The sequence below is a fragment of the Pipistrellus kuhlii genome, unplaced genomic scaffold (genome assembly GCF_014108245.1).
Source record: "Pipistrellus kuhlii isolate mPipKuh1 unplaced genomic scaffold, mPipKuh1.p scaffold_m20_p_3, whole genome shotgun sequence".
NCBI lineage: Eukaryota > Metazoa > Chordata > Mammalia > Chiroptera > Vespertilionidae > Pipistrellus > Pipistrellus kuhlii.
The window spans coordinates 180,342,845-180,355,175 of record NW_023425529.1 but is presented as its reverse complement, the minus strand read 5'-3'; the positions used below and the strand labels follow the sequence as shown (position 1 = coordinate 180,355,175).

Sequence of the window (12,331 nt, the reverse complement as noted above, 5' to 3'; positions counted from 1 at the left end):
TAACTTCACTAACTAGATGTACTGAGTAACCCCCTCAACTTCAGGAATACTCTGCAAAACCATCACCACGCTCCATCTAACACGTGCAGCTATCTCCTTAAACAACTGAATCCGACCTCTGAATACATAAAAGACTTAAAAATCTGCTTTTGTAAAGATAAATACATAACAGATAACTTGCCTTTTACATTGTTTTTTTTTCTTCAATTGTAATAGTCACTGTAATTATCCAGTTCAAAAATAAAAAAAATCTACTCTACCAGGCACCAGAGAGTTGCTTAACAAAACCACTTAATGAAACCATAGTTCGGAAGCACGAGGGGGAAAAAAGCCCTTTAACTGCACAGAAAATATTTATGAGTTTACTTTCCTAATGCATACAATCGCGTCCTTGTTTCCAAAGCCCCGCGGTTCACATCAGTGGGAACAAAACAATCTTACAGACAACAGCAAGCGAGCTTCCCAGAAGGCCCTTTGAGAAGGAAAGAAAAAAGATCATGAAAGAACCAAAATCTTTCTCTAAAAGCCTCTTCTCTTTTTCAGGAAAAGAAACACACTGATCACCAGCACACTGTGCAAAGGGTTAGCCCGAAATGTATCTATCAATCGCGCTTATAAATGTACCTATCAATCGCGCCTATAAATGTATCTATCAATCGCGCCTATAAATGTATCTATCAATCGCGCCTATCCATGCCACCGGTTAGCACAGAAAGCTCAGGGCAGGCACCCCTTCGGGGCGCACAACATCTGGCCGAACTCCGCGACTCCATTGCGAAGATGCCACCTCTTGGCGACCGGCCTCTCTCTCTCCATCTCCCCTCCGCCGTGAGAGCCTGTGCACAAACTGGAGGGACGGAGCCAGCAGAGATCGATCGCTGAAGCCCCCCGCGGGCCCGAGGGTTACCGGGGAGGCGCGGGGAGCGCGCCGGAGGCTCCCCGGCTCCGGGGAGCAGCCGAGGCCCCCGCGCCCGGCCGCCCGGAGCCCGGAGCCCCGCGCCGCGGCGGCGGCGCTGACTCCCAGCAGTGGCTCCGGGCCGGGGCCGGCTCTCCGCGGCGCCCGGATCGCCCATTCCCATTCCGTTCCAGCCGCCGATCGGCGTCCCCCCGCGCCCGCCGCGCCCCGCCCCTCCAGGGCCGGCTCTGAACTTTGCGGCGGGCGGGCAGGCGCCACCGGCCAGTCGGGCCCTTTCTTTCATCCCCTTTCCGGGGCTCGCGGGTTGGGAGCGGGGTCCGCAGCCGGGCGATCGGGGGCTGGCACCCCCCCGATCCCCCCGCGGGCCACCCCGCGCGGCAGGCGGCACGCCGCCCACCCCACCGGCACCCACCGCCCGCCGCCCTGGGCTCCCACTTCGCTCCGATCAAACTTACAGCAAAGTTGGCTCCAGTGGCGGCGCCGGCGGCGGCGGCGGCGGCGCTTTCGGGAGGGAGAAGGGGCTGCACCTCCTGTCCTCAGCGCGCCCCGGAGCAGCGGGGGTCCGGGCGGCCGGGGGGCTCCGGGGGCGCGCAGGTCCGCATGGCTGGCCGGCCAGGTGGCCCCGATCGCCGCTCGCACCCGCCCCGGCGCCGCGCTCCCTCCCCGCCCGCCCGGCGGCGCAGATCCCTCCGCCCGCGGCCACGCCCGCCCGCGCCGGCGCTCGTTTCCGCGGCTGGAAACTCGCCGAGACTTTCCCGGCCGCGGCGGCGGCGGCACGCAGCCCGCGGGTCCCGGGTCCGAGCGCCCCGGCGGCCGGCACTGGGCGGCGGGAGCGAGCACCGGGGGCGACCTGGCGGCGGTCCCAGGGGCAGGGAGGGGCTGGCTCTGGGGCCGAGGTGGGTAAGGCCAGCACCGATTTGCACGGAGAATGAATCCGGAATGAATGCTTCTTGCTAGGAAAGGGCAAGTTTAAAAAAAAAAAAAGTCAGCTCAGGCCAATGGAAAAGCTTCCCACGCCTCCTGGTAGCGCCTCCAGAAGCTTCGGGGAATGGCTCCATCTGCATCTGAATGCCTGGGTTCCGGGTCTGCCGTGGCTTAGGGGGAGGGGGTACCACATCCTCAGAGAGGTCTGGAAGGAATGCGGTTGGGTCGGAATGACTTCCTCCTCCGATCGACAGCGAGAGAGGGTCCGGGGACTGGAAAGCGCTCCCTCCGCGACCTCTGCGCGGAGCTAGCGAGACCCCGAAGCTTCCCCAGCCCAGGTGAGGCGCCCCCAGAACCCGCCGTCCCGGACCGACACCCCCGACTCCCTCCCCGGCCGGCGGGACAAAAGGCGGTCCTGCCGCCTCGTGCGCCTTCCAGCCGGCAAGCCGCACCCCGAAAGCCCATTCTTACTAGAAACTACACGTTCCCTGGGGAGAGAGGGGAGCCCGGACCCCCCTGCCCCCGGACACCCCCCCTGCGCCACGCCGGGGCGCAGCCCGGCCGCCGGCCCTCCGCGCCCGCACAGCGCCAGGCGCGGGCCCCGCGCAGGAGCCGGAGGCGCCGCCGGAGCCGGAGCCGGCGCTGCTCCGGGCGCTGGGACCCCGCCCCGCGGAGAGGAGAGGCCGGGCGTGACCTCAGAAAGTTTCTGGGGCGCGAAGAACATGTTAACTCTCTGAGCACAACGATCTGACTTCCCCGGAACCCGTGGCGGGGACTGCGGGGCGCACGCGAGGCTGACGGGGGCGAGGGGGTCTAGATTCCCAGAGAGGATCCCCATCCCCTCCGTTCCCACGTTCACGCAGCCCGCCTTTAACCCATCCGGAGGGGATGGGGCGGGGGGGGCTGGCAGAGGCTGGCCGGGAAGGAAAACGCCTGCAGAGTGCGGTGCCCATGGGAACGTGGCAGTAAGGCGACAGCAGAGTGTGCCCTGCGCCTGGTGCAGCGCGCACACAGGATCGCACCCGGCATCCCATCACCCAGACCCCGGGCCGCGGCCGCGATGGAAGCGCCAAGGGCTCGGTTCCAGGCACGGAACACCTCGACAGTGGGTGACCGGATCCCCAAGCTCAACCGGTTTGCGCCCTTCGCCCGGTTCGAGCTCAGCCAAACACAATCACCCCAGATACACCAACCGCTGGGGTGGGGGTGGAGTAAAAAAAAGTCAAAAGACACCATCCTGCAACATAAAATTACAGGGTTGTTTTTAAAAAAAAAAACAAAAAAACGGCACACAAGAATTCCTGGAGAAAATGACCGTTCGTGAATCCATGAAAGGGTCACTCAGGCTAACACAGCTGCTCGGGAGCCCCCACGTTCCGGCCTCTGCGAAACCGGACTGCCCGGAAGAAGTTACCCTGGGGTCGCCCCGAAACGCAGAGATGAAGACTTCAGATGCCGGCGCTGCCACGGTCCCCCCGATCCTTCCGCCCCGATGAATGAAACGGGGGTGCCTTTTTTTGCAAACCATCGGATTACCTTCGCCCGAAAGAGAGATGTAGTGCAGACTCCACGTTTGTCCTTCCCACGGTCGCTCCTCCCTAAATCCCTGACCCCAAAGGCTCTCGTGGATCAGGGGGTTGGGGGAGGACGCCCGAAAAACACAAAAACGCTTTCCCCCAACCAGCACCGCCTCCGAATCCGGTCCACCAGACCCAGGGTTTGTACACTGCGGACCGAAAGGGCCGGGCGGCGGGCGATGGAGGCCGGGGCGGCGGGCGCGGGGCTCACCCCGGTCCCAGGAGCGGGGCCCAGTTCGCGGCCCGGAGCCGGCGGCCGGCGGGGAGCGCGGTGCCCGGCGCCCGGCCTAGGGGGCGCTGCGCCCCTGCGAATGGCGCGGCCCGGAGGCGCCCTCCCGGGCACTGTGTCCATAAGAAGTTACATTTCCAAATAACGCACAGACAGCGCAGCTTTTCAAGTTTCCTTGAACAGCCTGGGTGTGTGTTTAACGAATTCCCAAGCCGATGCGCACCGGCCTTTCCCATCCGCGAGCCGCGGGGCGCGCAGCCGGCCGCGCGGAGAGCCCGCAGGGTGCACACGCTTCCCGCACTCGCCGACAGCCAGATACCCCCACGCAAATTTAATTTAATTTAATTTAATTTGAAACTTAAACACCGAAGGCTTGCATGCATCAAAGAACTCACCGGTCCAGCCGGGTCCTCGGGGGCTCCGCTTGCAAGTCCTGGGCCGCTCGGTAATCCCCACGAGATGTGGATTTTTGGTTAGAAGCCCTGGGGTCCGAGGTGCCCACGTCGCCTCTTCCCTCCGATCTTCAGCATGTCCCCAGCCAGAGGGCCACCCACCCGCGCCTCCCGGACCCCGGCGGCCGCATCTCCTCCTCCGGAGGCGTCCGTCCGGGGGAAAAACTTGGGGACCAGAGCGCGGCGGGCTGCGACGCACAGGGGTCGGCTGGAGAGGCGGCCGCGACGAAGCCAAGTTTGTCCGGACTTGTCCGGGCGGCGAGCCGCCGACTTTGAGAGTTGCGGCGGGAGCGGCGGCGGATCCCGGCTCTCCCCGCGCCCGCCCCCTCGGAGGCGCGGGGGGCGGGGGGTGACGTCAGAGCCCCGCCCGGCCCGGCCCGGGGGCTGCGGGGAGGGATTCGCGGGCGGAGCCCGCCTCCGGGACCCGGGCGGCGGCGGCGGCGAGCGGGGAGGCTGTGCGGAGGCTGCTCACCTGCCGCCGCCGCCGTGCCTCCCGGGCAGCCTGGGCCCCCCTCTCCCTCCGGCCGCTGGCGATCCCCGCACCCAGCACGGGCGATCCCAGGGCCCCCGCTGCGCGCCCCTCTCCGGGTCTCTGTCCCTCCAGCCCCCTCCGCCGCGGTTCCCACACCGGGAGCTGCAGGTGATGCGCTGCCCCCTCTGCAGCGGGAGCCCGCCGCCGCCGCCCGCCGCCCGCCTGCCCGCCCGGGGTTCGCAGGGAGGACGCGCCCGCAGCCTCTGCAGCCCGGCCTTGGACTTTGCAGCCTCCAACTTCGGGAGGGGATCGGTCCTTGGAAACAGCTCCTGAGCCCTGGCGCAGCCGGGGGTCTCGGCGTGGAGAATCACGGAGCCATGTTTTAATGTGCAAATCCTCTCCCAAAGAGCCTGGGTTTGCAGACCGGACTCGGGAGCTGAGACGGCGCCGAGAGGTGGGGGGAGAGCGGAGGAGGAGCCAGTTTCTGAGCGTGACACGGGCCAATGCACTGATCAGTTGTCTGCTCTTCTTAGCATAGTAAGCAATACATGCAAGCAGTGTTGATGTTTAATGTATAAATGAATGCGTCGTTTTACGTAATGGTCCAGACCCCAGGGGGAAAAAAATCTGTTGCGGATTTTTTTTTTTTTTTTAATGTCGCTAAAATGCCAAAATAAAATCTCTCCTGAACAGCGGAAATCTCCAGGGAGCCATTTCTGTGAGTTGGTTGACACTATCCCCAGAAAGTTGGCATTGAAATCCCAAGATTGCTGGGGGTGGCTGGGTTGGGGGGAGTACTGCAAGCGGCTGCCCACGTTGCTGTTGGCAGCCGTGGATGTAAATCTAGCGGTCATTTTAGCGGGTCCCTGTCTTTGAAAGGCACAGCGCAAACCCCGGAGGGCACAGGAAGCGAGACAAGAAATTGAACAGCGAAGCGAATAAAAGATTAAGTGTTGGAGTGCTGTATGTGCTTAGCCTTACGGAAGTCATATAACTTATCTAAGGGTCAGTTTCCTCATCCGTGGTAAGGGAATAATGCCTGTTCCACAAGGTAAGGATGTATAATACTCGTGTTTGCCCATTCAAAAAATTTATAATGCATGCCACTTGCTTGCCTGGGGCATAGCATGCATTCATGCAGGCAGTCCTCTCGCTGAGCATCGTCTGACGTGTCTAGCAAGCACATGGGTAAGATTAGTTGTCTTACCCACTCTTTTCTCGCCTATAAATTAGGAAGAGTTCAAGGGAGGTTATCACACATCATTCAAGGTACATTTTTATTTGGAAGGGCGGGGGGAGCAAGGAGAGGCTAGGAGAATGGAGAGCTCTGGGGAAGAAACTTAGAGGCCCCCACAGAGCCAGGGGGCTGCCCCGAGGTACCAGGTTGTAGAAGAAGGAAGAGGCCATCAAAAGAAAGACTGGCTGGAAAGGCCAGTGTGTCCGAGCAGAGGACAGACTCCTCATGCTTCCCTCTTTCAAGCACATGCTCACCCTTTTATGTCAGTAGTTGAGATTAGAAGCTGACCATGTATTACAAGTTCTGTAAATGATACACATAAATCCCCCCAGACACTGCTCTGCAAGGCAGTTGGGTTTGCTATCCTAGTCTTTGGAGTTATCATAGATAAATCTAATTATTCCTATTAAAAAAAGAAAAAGAAAAGTGCACGTGAGAGGAACATTATAAATAATAGTTGATGGAATTAATCAACATAGTTACTTCCAGAAACAAAATGAGAGGGGCAGAAAATATTTAATAAAACCTATAGACCTGCCAGATCCAATGCCATAGGTAGCTACTAACCACAAAGGGCTATTATTAAATTTAACGACAGTTCTTTAGTCTGACTAGCTACCTGTCAAGTACTCAATATAAACCTGTGGGTAGTGTCTTCCGTGTTGTTCAGGGCCGGTGAGAAAACATTTTTGTTATGAGCAACATAACTTTCCTAGGTCTGTGTTCTGACCAGGAATAGTTCATGTCACTTTTGGTACATAGGAGGAAGTTCCCAACCAACTGAGCCACCTGGCCTGGGCAAGCTATGTTAATCATGTTAATATCTCTTAATCATCAAATATACTCAACTCATTAAATTTTGAGCCCTTCTAATTTCACTTGGTATATTGTTGGTACTTGATAAATATTTGTGGAATGCGTGAATCCTTCTGTGTTTTTTTTTTTTTTTTTTTTTACTTTGGAAGTGGCTCAGTATTGAACGCATCAAGATATCAAGGTTATGATACTTGATGCAGCCTTGGAAAACCATAGCAAAGTCTTGCACACTGTAACTTCATAATCATCTGTTAGGTGACTGACTCCCAGCATGCTATGCTCTCCATTCCTTGACACTGCTTTCTCCTTGGCTTGCATCCCTTACTGCCTACACTTCCTGAAGCTGACATACTAATCATCATTCCTTTCCACTTCCCTAGTTTTTGGATTATTTTACCCTTTGCATTGAAGCACAGCTCTCCTCTGGGATCTTGAAGGAAGGCCGTTAGAGCAGACAATTAGTCAACTGGTAAAAGTAGGTTAATGTGGGTGTGAATATGTTAACATTCCTGACCCCTTCCATGTTCACCAGAACAAGGATTTTCTAAAGCTACCCTAAAGATGAAATGTAACCCTTAATGGTGGAATTCCAGATGCCATAGCCAGTTGGGAAAATATTTGGAGGCATTGCAAATCACCTAGTGTTAACAACAACAAAGGGAAAGTATACCTTTACTTTAGGGATAAATACATAGTGAAACAGGCTGGTTGCAGGTTTTCTGTCCCTACAAATTCCCTAGTGGTTAGGGAACAGATCTTGCTGGAGAAATATAATTTCTGTGATGCTTTTCCAGCTCAGTGATTGAAGGACTCTAAGTCTACCTTTTTGAACAGTAAGCAGTGAATCATGCAGAAATGTAAACATATTTTCTCAACAGAGGTTGTAGAAAGAACAGTACACTTGAAGTCAGTAAATCTGGTTTGAGTTTCATCTTCACCACATAAAATTTAATGGATTTGGTTATTACAGAAATTGAGAAGCAGTACTTTCCTCTATAGAAGTGCATCTCTAAAATGGTCTTTAAAAAATCTGACTCTTACCCTGCCAGTGTGGCTCAATGGTTGAGTGTTGACCTACGAACCAGAAGGTCATGGTTCAATCCCCAGTGTGGGGTGTGCAGGAGGCAGCCAATCAATGATTCTTCTCATCATTGATGTTTCCATCTCTCTCTCCCTCTTTCTTCCCCTTGTAATCAATCCTGTCTAATAAAAGAATAGTATGCAATTTGACCGTCACTCCAATACACAAGATGGCTGCCCCCATGTGGACACAAGATGGCCACCACAAGATGTCCAGCAGGGGAGAGCAGTTGGGAGGGATCAGGTCTGCAAGGGAGGGCAATTGTGGTCAATCAGGCCAGCAGGGGAGGGCAGTTGGGAGGAACCAGGCCTGCAATGGAGGGAAGTTGGGGACAATCAAGCCTGCAGAGGAGAGCAGTTGGGGTGGGGGGGAAATGATTAGGGGGTGATCAGGCTGGCAGGCATAAGTGGTTAGGGGCAATCAGGAAGGCAGGTAGGCAAGCAGTTGGGAGCCAGCAGTCCCAAATTGGAGAGGGTGAAGACTGGGCTGAAGGACACACACACACACACACCCTTGCATGAATTTTGTGCACTGGGCCTCTAGTATATATATATATAATACATATTTAATCTTCCTCTCTAATTGTGAGATACCAGTAAAAAAAAAAAAAGGAATATAACCACGGTAATGCCATTATTCTACTCAGATGTACCCACTGTTTCTCACTCTACCACTCCCAACTCAGTTATGAGGCTTTGTAGAACCAAGAGCAATAAGTAACATCGATGTGATGCCAATTATCCTCCACACTCGGTTCCAACTTCTTTATATGCAAATCTCATGTAATTTTTATAAAATACTGTAAGATGGCAGCGATGAATAGCCAGCCACCATGTTACAGATGAGGAACTGAGGTTTAGGAGATTAGACAAGTCACACTGAATCGCCTTTTGGACTGACCCCAAGGCTAGCTGTGTCCACAGCCAGCACTCTTGTTATATGCTAGCTCCTAATACTCCCTCTATGAACCAAGGCTGCTATTGCAGCAATGTTGTGGTTTAAGAAGCAACCTAAGAGGAGAACAGAAAACTACCCAGTGATGGCTAAGAAAGATTCTATTTTTCCAGCAGCTACCCTGAGTATGGATTTTAAAAAATCATTTAAAGGCAGGTCCTTTAATCACAGAGTGAAAGCATCACTGATTGTGTCTAGAAATATATATGTAATACTGTACATCCATCATTTGTGGGGCTTACATATTTTCCTAGGTAGATATACACGCTCTTAAACACATTTCTTTTCAATTCAAAATCGCTGCCTGGCTTTTAACTTGTTTAGTCTGAACAGCAGAAAAATACACACCAATGATTCTCAATGAATTCTGACAGGGACTATCTCCCAGGATTTCATGATCAGCATTTAAATTTATACTTTGTTTTTCCCTTTGCTGGTCTGGACAGACTTATGTTCATTGATCTCACCAATTCTCCTTTCTTCCTTTCATTTATTCTTTTTCATATGACAACATGGGAAATTCTCTTCATCGATATGTATTTATTTTTACTATTAAGAACCCATATCCTCCACATACAAATTTTTGTTCTTAAAAGCTAGTCTGATGTAGAAATTAAAAGGATCTCATTTAGAAAATGAGGATTGTATAGACCCTAGCATCCCTTCTCTAAGCTAGGGGTGTTGAACTCAATCAGAGAAGGGGCCAAAATCTAAAATCCAGCCTAAATTGCGGGCCGAATGGTTTACTGAACAGTCATAAACTGTCATTGTGATGGAAACGCAGCGGAGTGCAGTGATGACAACGCGGTGCGGGCCACACTGCAAGGCCTGGCGGGACGGATTTGGCCCGCGGGCCTTGTGTTTGACACATGTGCTCTAAGCCATGGGTGGTAGTCCTGTGCCCCTTGGCCTGAGCATGGAGACCAATTGTAGCGGGTGAGATATTAGAAGAAGTTTGCTGGAGGCCTCTGAAATAATCTTTCTCCCTCCTAAGAAAGATCTGCCAGAGACAGCATATGTTTCACTGGGTGTGGTCAGGTTAGGATGCCATGCCTGGGACTGCTGACACCCTCTTACTCGCTGAGGATGAGGCCTAAACCAGGGAAGGCAGATGAGGCTTCTCAATGAATCGAATCAACTCTCTCAAGGCTTCTTTTCATGGAAGAGGATACATTTCCATCTTATTTAAGTTGGATTGTGCTAGTATTTGGGTAACTTGTACCCGGCATCATCTCCCATAGCTAGGAAATCCTTTTTAAAATATACTAGGAATTATTTGGGGGGAAAAAATAAATGATGTACCTCCTCAACTCATTGGCCAATAGGAATTGAGACTGACTTTGATGACAAGATGGAAGGACTCTTGGTGCTTTCCCTTAATGGTGAGAAAGAAACTGATAAATACAAAATGATTCAGTCTTGCAAACTGCCCTTTTAAAAAAACCACAAAAACATAAAAATGATGAAAATAAGAATACGAAATTGTATTGGTTCAACTAAACGATTTTTCTTCAGTCCTCTCAAGTGTCTAAAGCCTTTCTAGCATATTTTCTTTGTAAGGACCTCCCAGAAGTAATTTCTTAGAATTTGCAATGAATGTAAACCAAAGCCTGACTTCAAATAATTACCAGAGGATTCAGCACTCAGCTGGAGTGCCCACTGTCGGTCCATGCATGACATTTGGGATTTGAATCTGTTTGTTCCTCCAGTTGCCAAGGAACAGTGTGTTGGGGGGGGGGGGGGTAGTAGGGGGGGGGGGAAGTGTTAATTAGTGGATAAGAAATTACTAGGAAGAAATCTTCAGGAGTGAGAGAGAATTCTGGCCAAACTGATCTGACATTAGTCTATGTCACTGCTTTGCAAAAATAGCCAAATTGTTTAAGGAGGTTGAGGTAGTACCCAGAGTGCTGCGGAAGAATGGAGTTAAAATCAGAGGGGTTGAGTGAGAGTTCTGCCTCTAACATTTACTAGCTGTGTGAGTTTGGCAGGATACTGAGCTTCTTAAACAGCAACACAATCAGCTGAATTCTAACATGCGCCCCAATGATTACCTTCTCCTGACATTCACACCCTGTTAGTCTCCTCCCATAACCCAACCAGAATCTGTATAACAGTAGAAAAAGCCAGACGCGATTGGTTTGTCACTTCTAAGATTAGGTTATAAAAGATGATGACGTATCTACCTATCTATCTATTATCTATGTATCATCTATCTATCTATCTATCTACTATCTATCTATTTATCTATCTATCTATCTATCTATCTATCTATCTATCTATCTATCTCTATCTATCATCTGATTATCTGTTCTGAGATAAGCCCAAATCCCACACGGTGAGAAACTGAAAACTTCTTTCAACAGCCACAGGTATAAGATTGAAAGTGGGTCCTTCAGTCCCAGTCAAACCTTCAGATGACCGCATCCCCAACATCCAGTTTGATTGGATCCTGAGCCAGATCACTCAGCTGAGCTGCTCCCAGATTTCTGACCCTCAGAAATTATATGAGATAATAAATGTTTGTTATTTTAAGCTGCTAAGTGTTAGGGGGAATTTGTTACTTAGCCATAGATAAAAAATTTGGACTAATGGCTTTCTACTAATAAAATGAGGACTCAGTAAAACAGGGATGAGAAAACACTTGGTAAACCATCAAGGACTCCATGAATGCTAGAACCATTTGAATAGAGTAAACGACAAGGTCTAGAACAGCACTATCCAGAAGAACTCTATGTGAAGATGGAAATGTTCTACCTACGTACGCTGTCCTGTGTGATACAATTGGGTACCTGACATGTGGCTAGTGCAAAAGTTTGGGGAACTGAATTATTTATTTTACTTAATTTTAATTCATTTCAACTTAGATAGTCATAGGCAGGTCATGGTTACCATTTTGGACAGAACTGGTCTAGAAGTTTCAAAACCAATCAATGACTATTCCAAAACAGTCAGAAAGAACACAGCACATAAAAATCACATGCCTGCTTTCTTTCCCAGTTGTGACTGTTCTAAGGGAGACACACCTGTGCCTTTCCCCTTCCTCTCTCCTTTTCTTTCCTCCCCTCTACCCCCCTCCCCCCCATCAAGGTGTTACCCTTGCCTTTCTCTCTCCTAAGCTCCAGGGCCTTCTTTTGCTTCTGTAACTTGTATCCTGAGTCCATGCAGCCCAGGTGGCTCACTTCTACTACCTCTGTCACTTTCTCCTGTAATTTGAAAATAAAACAAAGGAAGGCACATGTTATTTATGAAATCTGGAAATTATGGGTTAAAGTAAGCAATTATTTCTTTCCTCGTGCAAAGAAGGGCAATACCTTTTGTAAAACTGAGTTTTCTAAGACCACTGTTTTTTGTATGTATGTGTGTCATTTCTTAGACTTGAAATTACGGATTAAGTTAACTGTCTCACACAGTTGGCTAATTTGCATCATTGATTGTAGAGGGATGCGATGAACCAGCTGATTCCTTAACTACACAGGGAGGGCACTGCTGACTTATCCCTAGGGTGGGTCAGAGAGAGTTAATAACCTGAGTGTTTCTTGGCATCACTTTATTCAATGATGCAGTTTCTTAAATATGTAACTAAAATGCAAAAACAACTACTCTAGGTTACTTTCTATGACAGTTAAACCTGACTAGAGGTAGACTTCAGCGTTTACAAAATTATATCAGTTAA

The 12,331-nt window shown here is 51.3% G+C and overlaps 1 protein-coding gene across 4 annotated transcripts in view; it reads right to left on the bottom strand.

The window, feature by feature from the left end:
* The window catches only part of FAT1 (FAT atypical cadherin 1), a 120,605-nt gene extending 116,450 nt beyond the window's left edge, over nucleotides 1-4,155 (bottom strand). For all 4 annotated transcript variants that reach the window (XM_045588932.1, XM_045588933.1, XM_036458997.2 and 1 more), the window contains exon 1: nucleotides 4,042-4,155. The gene's annotated coding sequence lies outside the window, so the exon portion shown is untranslated. The remainder of the gene's footprint in view (nucleotides 1-4,041) is intronic.
* Nucleotides 4,156-12,331: the final 8,176 nt, after the last annotated feature.